Source organism: Chanodichthys erythropterus, chromosome 7 (genome assembly GCF_024489055.1).
Source record: "Chanodichthys erythropterus isolate Z2021 chromosome 7, ASM2448905v1, whole genome shotgun sequence".
Taxonomy (NCBI): domain Eukaryota; kingdom Metazoa; phylum Chordata; class Actinopteri; order Cypriniformes; family Xenocyprididae; genus Chanodichthys; species Chanodichthys erythropterus.
In genome coordinates this window covers 37,336,057-37,348,475 of record NC_090227.1, presented here as the reverse complement: position 1 = coordinate 37,348,475, position 12,419 = coordinate 37,336,057, and the positions used below count along the sequence as shown (strand labels likewise).

General features: G+C 35.3%; 1 long non-coding RNA gene across 2 annotated transcripts; it reads right to left on the bottom strand.

The window, feature by feature from the left end:
- Nucleotides 1-1,973: 1,973 nt before the first annotated feature.
- Nucleotides 1,974-4,690, bottom strand: LOC137022855 (uncharacterized). Of its 2 annotated transcripts, none has more exons than XR_010895447.1 (5): nt 4,361-4,690; nt 3,940-3,991; nt 3,688-3,828; nt 3,106-3,202; nt 1,974-2,456 (listed from the first exon to the last, which is right to left on the bottom strand). It is a non-coding gene; the product is annotated as an uncharacterized lncRNA (long non-coding RNA). The 2 variants fall into 2 exon arrangements; XR_010895448.1 differs by having other exon boundaries at nt 3,967-3,991.
- Between the last annotated feature and the right edge of the window lie 7,729 nt (nt 4,691-12,419).

Genomic DNA, 12,419 nt, shown 5'->3' with positions numbered 1-12,419 from the left:
TGACGAAAGGTCAGCCGTGATATGGAAACCAAATATATTGCTCCTAAATATTTCATAAATAGATTAGTGCCTCAAAAGTATGCTCAAAAGACCTGCCAATAGTTTGTGTTATTCAAATATGTAAGTCACGTGGACCTGTGTGTATATATGTGTATATATATATATATATATATATATATATATAATATGCCTAGTTCTGTCATGAAACTCTAACTGGTGCAGGCTTTTTTTCTATCATCCTATGGATGTGCTACAGTATATGATCATGTTATTATCATGTCATTCAAGTGCTATTAATCCATTAAAGCATGATATGACGGAAAAAAAGAACACAAATCTGTACTGACGTGCTGTCTGTGAAGAGGTTCTCTGAACAAACACCCAAACTCGCGCACAGAAAGTCACTTGAGACAGCCTGACGCCAGTGCCGCATTGAGTTCTCTTTCATGCTTGAACGGACAAAAACACAAAATTATGTCAAAATTCTAATTGTTTCAAGTATACTTGTAAGCACAGTCTTAAATTAGTTAAAAAGTGTTGTGAGAAAATAGGACGTGTGTCGCGTCATGTGCGTCAAATCTTAAAGTGACGGCAGCATTAAAAACCTGCTGTTGTCTGTGACATTAAAGAGTTAGTTCACCCAAAAATGAAAATTCTGTCATTAATTACTCACCCTCACGTTACTCCAAACCCGTAAGACATTCATCTTCGGAACACAAATTAAGATATCTTTGATGAAATCCGTGAAACATCTGGCCTTCGATATAGACTGCAACACATCGACCACTTTCAAGGCCCAGAAAGGTAGAAAAGACATTGTTAAAATAGTCCATGTGACTACAGTGGTTCAACCTTAATGTTATGAAGCGACGAGAATACTTTTTGTGTGCAAAAAAATAACTTTGTTCAACGATTTTTTGTCATTCATGTCACTCTCCTATGCAGTTGATGTAGTAAACACAGCATAGCGCTTCCGTGTTCTACGTTAGAACGCCAGCTCAAATTATTATTAGTTATTTTTTTGTGATTGACAGGACTAATAAACAGTTTGAGTTGTATATTTAAAATCAAACAAAATCAAACATTAAAATATATTTATTTTTTAATATTGTTCATTTTCTCATATATTTATTTTCTCTGTATATTTTGTGTATACAGATATTTTTATATATTTTATAGAGCCTATTTGAGAGCATGAGTTATATATCTGTGTATATATTGTATATGGATGTACATATAGACCACTAGTCTAGGTATATAGACCTCTCCCTGTGAACGTGTGCTAACTAAAGAGAGAGCTGTCCGGTTGCCAGCAAAGTGAATTAGACGACCTAAACTGTGGCCTTGCCAGACAGTTGTGTCAGTGTCCTTGATCATCATGCACTGACATTTGGCCATGAGGACAACAGGAAATGGCCAGGCCTGAATGGGAGCCACTGTGCGTCATGAAAGTGATAACACAGGCTTTGTGCAGGAGGGGTTGCTTACACCATATGACTGTTTTACATTAGTAGAATGAGAAGGGTAGAAGGAAATAGAGACACGGCTTTGTGTTAATACACTGTAAAAACTGTTGCTTAAATTCAACTCAAAAAAATTAAGGCAATATTTTCCAACTACTTTTTGTAAGTTTAGTGAACTTCTTGGTATTTTGAGTTGGTAAAAATCAATATTATGTATTTTACTGTAAGCTAAAAAAAGAAGTAGAGTCTACAAGATAAAGCAAATTATTTGAGTTTAGCCATTGTGACAAAGAGCAGCATATTGACCAAATCGTACTTAGTTAAAATAAGTAACATTTAAAATAAAAAATTAAACTTTTTGATTTTAATGAATTCATTTACTCTCATTAATTTAGACAAATTATTTCTTTAATCCACTTGAAATAATTAGTTAGCATTGCCATAACTTTAATAAATAAGGAACGAGAGGTATTCGTTTCCAACGTTTATTACTATATAACAGCTGCCATATACAAACAATTGGGTGCACTAATTTTCTGTAATCAATTTTAATGTTAATGTAACACAATAATGGTAATGTAAACATTTTAACATTAAAAATTACAGAAACTTCTTTTATATAACAGAACAATCTTCTGAAAAGCTCTGAAAAACACAAGATTGACATTGAGTGTGAGGCTGGCATTTGACCAACCTACTCAGAAGTTTGTTGTTTAGTGTCATGAATTGGGATGAAGGCTTTGGGTGCAGTGTGTCAAGTCCTGCAAAAAGTCTTTGGAACACCTCAAATGTTTTGCAGAGTTGTGGTGGATACTACAGGTTCAGAGCATATGTCAACCCCAGAAGCAGGCAACATGCCCTGGCCAGATTTCCAAGATCAGTAAGCACTGGGATTCCCTCAATGATGATGCCCACTGCATCTGGTTCACGGCAGACATATATCTGCATATTGCGAATTTTCAAGTCCTCGTGGACACTGCTCTCCGTTTTTCCCTGTATGAGACATAAACAGAACAATAAGTGGCAGCAGAGAACAATCTTCAAAAGCCTTCAGTAAAATCACACATTAAAAGTTCACAAAACGTTGGCCTGTTGAACATGGCCTGTTGAACTGGCTTCATAGTACAACTTTCAGTAGGGACTCACTTGCCACAACAAACCTGCTAGACTACATCACATACACAAGTAACCTCCAAGGCCTAAATCCTTAAAGGGAGAGGGTTTAGCTGGTAACACATAGGTGTGGTTAAGTAAAAGTATCTGAAAATACCACGCTTAGTTATATCATCAGATGATTATGACTCCTGCATTATTATAAAACAAAGATTTTACTTCTGTGAAGCTGCAGTTGAAAAATATGACAGTATCTTTTAAATTAAGTCTACTAGCCACTGAAAGACCAAAAGGTTAATGTTGGACACTGGTTCCTGCACATACATTTTGGTGTTTGTAGGTCTGTTTTTGAATTTGTGACAGAGCCAGACTAGCCATTTCCACCCAATTATAGTATGTGTTCTAAGACAAGCTAACCAATCCCCAACTCCAGCTCTGTACTAAACTCAGACAGACATAAGATTGATATCTGAGGAATATGTGCTTTTCCCCCAAAAAAGTCAAACTATGCTTTTTAAAAAATACTTACAGTAGTCAGAGAGGAGCTCTTGCTCATTCTCTCCCATGTATTCAATGAGGCATCTCAGAGTCATGTCTCTCTTCTTCACCACAGAGGTACTTGGATCCTATAGTTGGTAAGTGAATAATGAAAAACTGAATCTTGCAGGCCATATACAGTAACTACAAACATACAATGCATTTATCAGTGTGGGTCTGATAAAGCTTATATATATATATATATATATATATATATATATATATATATATATATATATATTATAAAACATTTTTTTTTTTTTTTTTTTTTTAATATTTAACCTTAAAATGAATTAGGAGCTGTAATCAAAAATGTTTTTTTTGCAAAAATGTTTTTTTCTTCATTTATCTGTAATACATCAATTGTTTGACTGTTATTTGGAACACTCAAGATGTGTAAAGAATTAGCAAACTTTCATTTTTATGCAATCCAATACTCCATAAAATATGTGGGATGGGTCTTCAGTATGCGGTCAGCAAAAAGTGTGTCTAGCATTACATAAACAAGCTTGTTCACTATTATTTGCCTTTTAAAAAAACTGAATGAGCAGCATGTCAGTGCTAAAACATTTACCTGGAATGGTTCAAAGAGGGCAGGCCATCTTTCTTTAAATTTTGCCACATCTGGGGACTAGACAACTACTTCCATTCTTCTCCAGCTATATGTCCTGGCCATCGGCATTTATGCTTTTAACGTCCCTTTTCTTGCTGGCTTCTATATAGAAAGGGATGAGATTTTTTTTTTTTTTTTTTTCGACTCTCAATAACTTTTGGTTACCTTAATTAATTTAAATGACAGATAACAACAAACCTCTGAAACATTTACCTCAATTCCACCTACTAAAGAGCTTACCTACTCCATGAACTCTGATGGTCTTCTAAAGAAGCAACACAAATGAAAGAAGAGTTTATTTATTAAAATATCAGGATCATTGATGTTATTACAATGCAAAAGAAATATTTAATCTTTCTACTTGAACAAATTGTTTCAAAATATTTCAGACAAATATATCAACAGATTAAGTTAAAGCGCCAGGAATATATTATGTCCTCTTCTTTTTCAATCGTGTAGGGCAACAACAGTAACTACAAACCTAGCAGTTAACATATGTTTAATATTAATGTTAAGACCTTCGGTAAGGCCTCATGCGGCGCCTGCAAACCTGACAAACTTAACGTTTATAGTGCAATAAATGCATGCTCATTCGGCTAAAACCTAACTTTATGCAATGTAAATAGTTACTTACTTCGATTACACGTTGTATAAAGCCTTCAAAAACTCCACAGAAATCCGAAACTGGTCCGATACAGGTGACAATGAGCAACGGTCTCGTTGTTCTGCTGCAGCATGTGGGCGGGTCGTGACGTTTTACTTTGGATATAAACACTTAAATAGAGTTTTGTAGAAGCAATTTATTGTGAAGGTCAGTAAAATCAATTTTTTGATAGGTAATAATAAGTTACAAATACATTCACACTTTTTACTTATGTAAAACTTAAATGAATTCAAAAAGAAAAGGGAATCAATTTATTGGAAAAAATATACTTTTTAAAATTAATTCCTACAGACAACACACTTGAAGGGCTTTTTACAGTGTATAAGAGCAATTCAATTATATGCATAAAGTATTTTAAATCACACTTAAAAGTGAATGTACAAATTTTATTTAAGAAATGAGGAAACTACATTTAATTTATTTCACAGAAAGGCACCCTTTACCAAAACTAACATTTCACAATTTTTGTAACTGTACAATAGATGTACTGTTAAGAAAGTATTTGGACATTTTCATGTTGTCAAATATTATTGCATAATGAAGTAGTTAATGAAGTACACATGTGGTTACTCTGCTTTGACATTTGTGAGAACTTGAGGGAAGCTGACACCATTCCTTCACAAACAAATGCAGTCCACTGCAATGACATTCATACATTTCTAAGTGTGGCGTAAAGGGATAGTTCACTCGAAAATGAAAATTCTGTCATTATTTATTCACCCCCAAGTTGTTCTAAACCTGTATGAATTTATTTCTTCTGAAGAACACAAAAGAAGATATTTTGAAGAATGTTAACCATACAGTTTCTGGTCCCCATTGACTTTCATAGTGTACATATATATATATATATATATATATATATATATATATTATACACCAGCAACTGTTTGGTTACCCATATATCTTCCTTTGTTCAACAGAAGAAAGAACTTCATACAGGTTTAGCACAATTTTTTTGGTTGAACTAAGTATTTTAAAATGCAATAAAATCTAATTAGAAGTACTTATTCAGATTACATGCAATCAATTACAGTTATACAATGTATATTTCAGTTTAACAAAACTGTTTAAACATTAAAAAATCTATAAAAAAACTAAAACAACTGACCATGAACCACACGTAAACAAACACAAAGTTTTCCAGTATCCTCCAGGTATCACAGTACCCTCTACTCATTAACAACATTACCAGCTGACACTTATGAGGCCTCATTCTTGCTCACAGCATGTTTTTGCCCACTCATACACACATATACGGGCAAATAGACATACACACTCACAGAAAAATGCACACACGAAAACACACAGCAGGTATCCAGATGCCCTTGCTCCTTGGGAGGGGCCAAGAAATAACCATAACTCCCTTCTCCCCTCCCTCCGCCCGGCTGACCTCTGTTTTAAGTGGGCAGCAGGTAATTGGCGAGGCGGTTGCCCATCAGCCACCACCTCTGCGTGTGCCGTCTGTGTCATCTCTATTTATTATATTGTGCATGCACCCTGGGCTCGAGTAATCAATTTCACAAGGATACAGGCCTGATATCCGCCAGTGTGCGCATCATGAGGCCAGCCCTCCTCTTATCAAGTGCAGAATTGCTGGCTAGAGGTCAGGAGCAGATAAACAGGGGTGTAAAGCAACTCCCCCTCCTTATTCTAACCCTACCTCCTCACAAACAAAAAGGTTGGGGAGGCGATGTTGGCCGCTGCTGGTAGGGTGGGTGGGTGTACCGAGAACAAAACACATAGCCAGCGAGAGGCCGTGACCCCTGTAAGGTGCCTCTTGTTATGGCCGACCTTCAGAATTTCATCATCAGTGTTCCTGACCGCTTCATAATTCGGAGGTAGCGGCAGGCTCATCTTTGCAGAGGAGTTTGTGTTAGCCTACAAACATGCTCCTTCTTATTATTATCTCTCTGCAGACCTTTATATACCAAGCCTGACTCTATCAATCATAGCTATCTTTTTCAAGCTCTTCACCTGCCCTGTGTCCCCCAGTCTCCCCCTGTCTAACCATTTATTTACAATAATAAAAAAAAATTATAAAGTGTTTGTCTATATATATATATATATATATATATATATATATATAGTTTATCTTAGTGTTGTCAAAAATAACGATATTTCGACATGTATCGATACTGAAATATCTGAAACTGTTCCACTCCTTTTCTGCAGTATTGATACACCAATACAAGCTGTGCTTTCTCACTCTTTCTTCCCTCCGATTGCGAAGTGACACACACCCGCTTCCTCTCACTCATTCGTCTTATTCACTCCAGTCAAATAGTGCTTGTATTGTGTTTAATTTTAGTCATTCCTGCAGGTTTTGTGCTCACACCAAAAGCGCGTACACTACTGATCTATATATGTGGCGCTCACATAAAGCCACCTCTTAAACATCTCGCAAGTACCAAATTGACTTTTTTTTTCGTGGCTTATTGCGCTTAAATGGTCAAATACAAACAAAATTTTGTCAAAATGCACGTCCTGCCAAGTATTCAGGTAAATACAATCAGTTTTGGAATGTAAATAGTTGAGAAAATACATGTTGTGTAACAGTATATTGGATTAGTGCATAAGCTCTTAAAGTGACAGCAGCCTAATAAACCTGCTGCTGTCTGCCATGTTCATCAGAGATAAAATCACTCACTGCTCTTGACTATGTAACTTTTGTAACTTTAATTATAAGCATTAATCTGTATTTAACTTTTACAATTAAGACTATGCAGTGTTTTCATTTCTGTAGTATTTCTTATCTGAATACTACTGTTAGACCCACCTTAAAAACACAAAGCCATATTTATTTAATTTGTCTCTTTATTCTATTGTATTTATTTGTGCTATCGTTAGCAATTTGTTTGTTTGTTCTTATTTTACTCCTGACTATTTACTTGTCTTTTTACTTTACCTGTTCTGTGGTTGCTATTACAACAAAATGACCCAAATTATCAAAAAATTATGACAAAATAACAAATTATCTGTATGGCAGTATATATGGCAGTTTTCCCTGTGGTATTGAAAATAATATCAAAATATCAATATCATTTAAGGTATCGTATCAAAGTTGGAAATTCCAGTTACGTGACAACACTGTGTATACTGTAAATACACAGTCTCCAGCTGTCCAACCATCAGGGTTAACGCAATATTCTGGCTTCAGCATGGGCTGAGATCAAACGACAGAACCTGTGGTTATACACAGTACACTCAAATATTGATTCTTCCAAAAAAAAAGGAAGAAAAAAAAAAAACGTGTCCCTCCTTTTCTTTAAAAGGACAACACTCTGGGCTACAGTGAGGCACTTGCAAAGCTTCAGTTGTTCAAATGTTTCAGTAGTATAGCCACAAGACAACAATATACATGTTAACACGATTTTAGTGTGCACTTACTAATCTTTTCTGTGTAAAGTTATATTAAATTTTTGACCTATGTTGCCATGACAACATATTGCAACACATTCAAAAATTGGCCCATTTATTTCTATTGTAAGTGTCTCACTGTAACCTTGAAGTAAATGCATTTTTGAAAGATTTAAAAGCAGAAATGTGAAGCTTATCAATTTATAAAAACATTGATTCTTCTGTTAAACGTCAGTTTTTTGTTCTTGTCATTTTAGGTGTCTTGTCATGCCAACGACGTTAAAACTTATATGTAATTTTACACAGAAAACGGTTAGTAGATGATTTTTCTCAAACTAAAATCATGCTAACACTCATATTGTTCACATCGTGTGGCTATACTATTGAAACAGTGAGTATACTAAAGTTTACGGATCAAATCCGTTCACTTTAATTTCAAGCAGCTCATTAAAACCCAGATTAATATTACAATACAACTGAGTAACAAGTACAATAGGTTGTTTGCACATGACGTCACAGCAGCAGCGCGAATGAGTCTGGAGGGCAGGGAGTGATTTTTCTATATAGGAATCCTATCAAAAACTCAAAATTCGTATGTTTTGCGTCGTTTATGGTTGCTCGAATTGATAAAATCGAGAACCCAGAAGGTGTTTATATCGTTTACATAACTTATACCGTTTTTTATAACTTATAGAAAAGGCAACAATTGTATTACACCGTCCAGTTTTTTCTTTGAACGATGATGTGAGCTCCTGTTGCAATTCTCGATTCAGCATAATGACCGACAATGGCGACATTTTTCACAATCACGACAGAACATCAAAATACTGCCCTAACTTCACTAGTAAAAGGCAGCGCCATATAAACAAACCCAGACTAGAACTGAACACGGCGTGACGGCAGCTTTACATCCTCTATATCTACCTCCTCGATGGCAGTCTTTCAATTCAGTGGAAAAGTCGCTCCTCTTCATAACATAAAGATCACGTCCAACATATGCTGTGATTTGCTGTTTATACTTTTTAAACCAGCACAGAAAGGACTTTTCTCCATCTCTTCCATTCTAATTTTCACTGCTTGCCCTCCACCGGTATTTCGCACGTCACCAGAACCACGTGATTGCAAACAACCTATTGAATACATTATGCCACAAGTACTGTTGATTGAGTGTAAGTTTTTATTTTGCCTGGAATATTCCTTTACGGTCTGTCCAGCTGCAGATTCTTATGGCGCCTCCTCATGTTTCACACTATTAGCATAACATTTTTAACAGATCGCTGGGTTCTCAACGACCCAACACTGGTAAACACCGGTTAAACATCACCATGATGCTATGTTCGGGAATTAAATGTTAGTGTAGTGTCATTGTTACTTCATTTACTGCTACCGTTATTGGTATAATCCCTAATATCTGCTTAGAATTCTGTAATCAAATAAAGTTCTTGTAAGATGGAAAGGTCATTGTGCCATAAGTGGTCATTAACCATAGACATAGGGATGTTTAGGGATCACTGGGTGAGTCCAAATCATGAAAATGTCATGCAGTTTGAATCAGCCTGAGTAAACATTCATTAGGTTGTGAGGCTGGCTGTGTAGACACATCCCAGGATTCTTTGCAAGCAGCTGTGTGTATTTGCAGAGGGGAATGGACCCTGGACGAATATGTTTTGGCGGCTTTACATCACTTTCCGGTGATGCTTTGTTCAAGCACTGACTGACCTGCAAGAAATTGAGATTTTTTGTTGTTGTTTTTTTCAAGAAAATAAATCATCAAAATTATGAATATACAGTAAAGCAGTTTGAGTTATGCTTGTTCTCTCTATCTATCTCTCTCTCTCTTATTTATCTGTCTCTCTGTCCCACAGTACCACCCCCCACCCACTATCCCTCATTCTGCCTTGACCATCAACTCTGTCACTAAGCCATACATGCACTGGCTTTAAGACACAACCATATGGTGCTGTTTCATTGTGGATAGGACAGCTCAGGATGACCATGATCTGATGAATCTTTCTTGGAAAAAGAGGTGTCTGCTCTGCTGATAAACCAGGGCAAAGTGCGTGTGTGTGCGTGTGTTGTGGTATTATATGGTTGAGCAGATTCACTGATGTGGCACCACCTAGGGGACCTGATAAAACACAAAATGTGTGATTTATTTTTCACTAAAAGCATTATGTTGCCTTTTTTGATGTTACTTTACATACTCCATACTGATTCTTTTTTATACATTGTAAAAATTGTAAGAATTGTTGGTTTAAATTAAAGTAAGTTACCTGGTTTAATCAACAGAAACTCAAAATATTATGTTATCTGAACCACATTAATTATTTAACTTGATTTGACAAAAGAAAAAATGTTGTGATAACAAAACATGAAAATAATTTTAATGTGTGTGTGTGTGCGTGTATATATATATATATATATATATATATATATATATATATATATATATATATATATATATATATATATATATATATATATATATATATATATATATATTTTTTTTTTTTTTTTAATCTAAAATTAGGGGTAACACTTTAGAGTAAGGTCCCATTAGTTAATATATTAATTAATGTTGAAATTAACATTAACTAAGAATAATAAATGCTTTATTTTTTTTTTTTTCATTGTTAGTTCACTAATGTAGTTAAGTAATGTTAACAAATGAAACCTTTAAAGTGAAGTGTTAGCAAATTATGATGTGTAAATGGTCGAAAGTTTAAGTTAAAAACAAACCAAAATATGAATAAATGCACCTTTTTCATTCAAAGTCTACAACATTTTTATGGTTATACTGTTATACTAAGTTTGCACCAAACAAATCAAAGCGATCAGTCTGCTGGTCACTAAGGGCAGTGAAACTCACAAGTCTCCATAGCGGTAAAGAGCTTAGCCACATGTATGGAGGGAAAGCTGTTTTTTAAGCTGTTAGGTTCCCCTCAGAATCTTGACGAGCATGTACAATGGTGGGGCAAACAATGTTGGCCAGCTCTGCTGTTAAGACGTTTGGTCTGTCTGGAGGCATGTTTAGTATTCAGCTAGCAGAGCGCGGAAAGATAAAAGAGGAAATGTCTATCTCTGAGACCAAGGAAGCCCAAAAGAAGCCATCAAGCCCCGAACATACAAGTATGAATAGACTCCTCTGGCAGTGTGGAGATGGTATCGGCATCCACAAGCAAATTCCCCAAACAGATAAGGAAGCACAGGGCAACCAGTGAAGAATTTATACGCCACAGGCACGGTACATGTGATCTTAACACATATAGTACTCTAGTGTGAGCATGTGTGCTGGCACATGTCTGTGTGTGCTTTTGTGCATCTGTGTGTGTCTGTGTATGTTTTGAGTGTGATATTTTACAGCAGTGATATTGTACTGAATGCATTTTTGTATTCCACCTGTGATTTTTTTTTTTTTTTTAGAATATTGGTCTAATACATGCATACGTTTCAACACGTTTCATCTCACTTAGCTGTTTTTTTCTAGCGCCTTACGCTTTGTGTGCTGTTTTTAAAACGGTGTTCAGAACTGAAGCACTTATTACTTTAATCAAGTAAAAAGTAGTTTAATTTTGAAAACCTCTAAAAGTTCCTAAATATGTAATTTTTAAAATCACTTTATTTTACAAAAGGGTCACACTTTAGTTTGAGGAACACATATTCACAATTAAAGGGTTAGTTCACCCAGAAATAAAAATTCTGACATTAATTACTCACGCTCATGTTGTTCCAGACCTGTAAGATTTTCATTCATCTTCAGAACAATTAACATATTTTTGATGAAATCCGAGAGGTTTCTGAATCACACATAGGCATGCACACATAGCAGGCCAATACTGAGCCGACATTCTGACATAGAACCTGGAAGTGCTGCACTGTGTTTACTACATCAACAGTGTAGCAGACTGACAGGGGGGGAAAAAGTCCTTATTTTTGTTTTGTTTTTGCACATAAAAAGTATTAAGGTTGAACCACAGTAGTCACATGGCATATTTTAACAATGTCTTTACTACCTACTTGAACAGAGCAATGGCGTTGCTTCCTATGTGTGATTCAGAAAACTCTCGGATTTCATCAAAAATATCTTAATTTGTGTTCCCAAGATGAACGAAGGTCTTACGGGTTTGGAACGACATGAGAGCGAGTACTTAATGACAGAATTTTTATTTTTGGGTGAACTAACCTTTTAACTATGAATTTTGCCTCAATAAACTCTTAATTTACTGCTTAATAATAGTTAGTTAGGTAGTAGTTGTAGTTGTTAAGTTTAGTTATTGGGTAGGATTAAGGGATGTAGAATATGGTCATGCAGAATAAGGCATTAATATGTGCCTTATAAGTACTAATAAACAGCCAATATGCAAGAAATATGCAAGCTAATAAGCAACTATAGTTAATAGTGAGAATTGGTCCTAACGTAAAACATACTTATTTTTAATAATCTGACACTCTAAAAAAACAAATTTATATTATATAACATAACTTCCTACACAGCCAACATCATCACCACAGACTTTTATTGTCAAGGTCAGAGAAGAGATATTGTGGGTAGTGACAGTTACAATATCTACATTTCTCTTCAACCTGACACAAGAGCAAAAAAAGGCTTGAAGTGGCTGAATCTGACACAAGTCCCTTCTAATAACACATGGCTCTCACAGAATATTTGATT